The sequence below is a fragment of the Eurypyga helias genome, unplaced genomic scaffold (genome assembly GCF_000690775.1).
Source record: "Eurypyga helias isolate BGI_N326 unplaced genomic scaffold, ASM69077v1 scaffold27611, whole genome shotgun sequence".
Lineage (NCBI taxonomy): Eukaryota > Metazoa > Chordata > Aves > Eurypygiformes > Eurypygidae > Eurypyga > Eurypyga helias.
In genome coordinates, this window is record NW_010233164.1 from 48,385 (window position 1) to 48,586 (window position 202).

Consider the following 202-nt stretch of genomic DNA (forward strand, 5'->3'; position numbering starts at 1 on the left):
GGCGGGCCACCCGGCCCCCGCCCGCCACCCCCCAGCCATTCCGAGGGCCAGGAGCCCACAGTCCCGCTCCGGCAGGCGACACAGGACTGGTGGCGGCTGCCTGTTCGGATTTCTTTTGCGGGTGTTTTTTATCGGCTGCTCCACCTGAGTCACTCCCAACAGGAAGAGCACGTGTGCCGTGGGCTGACTCACCCCGAGGAAG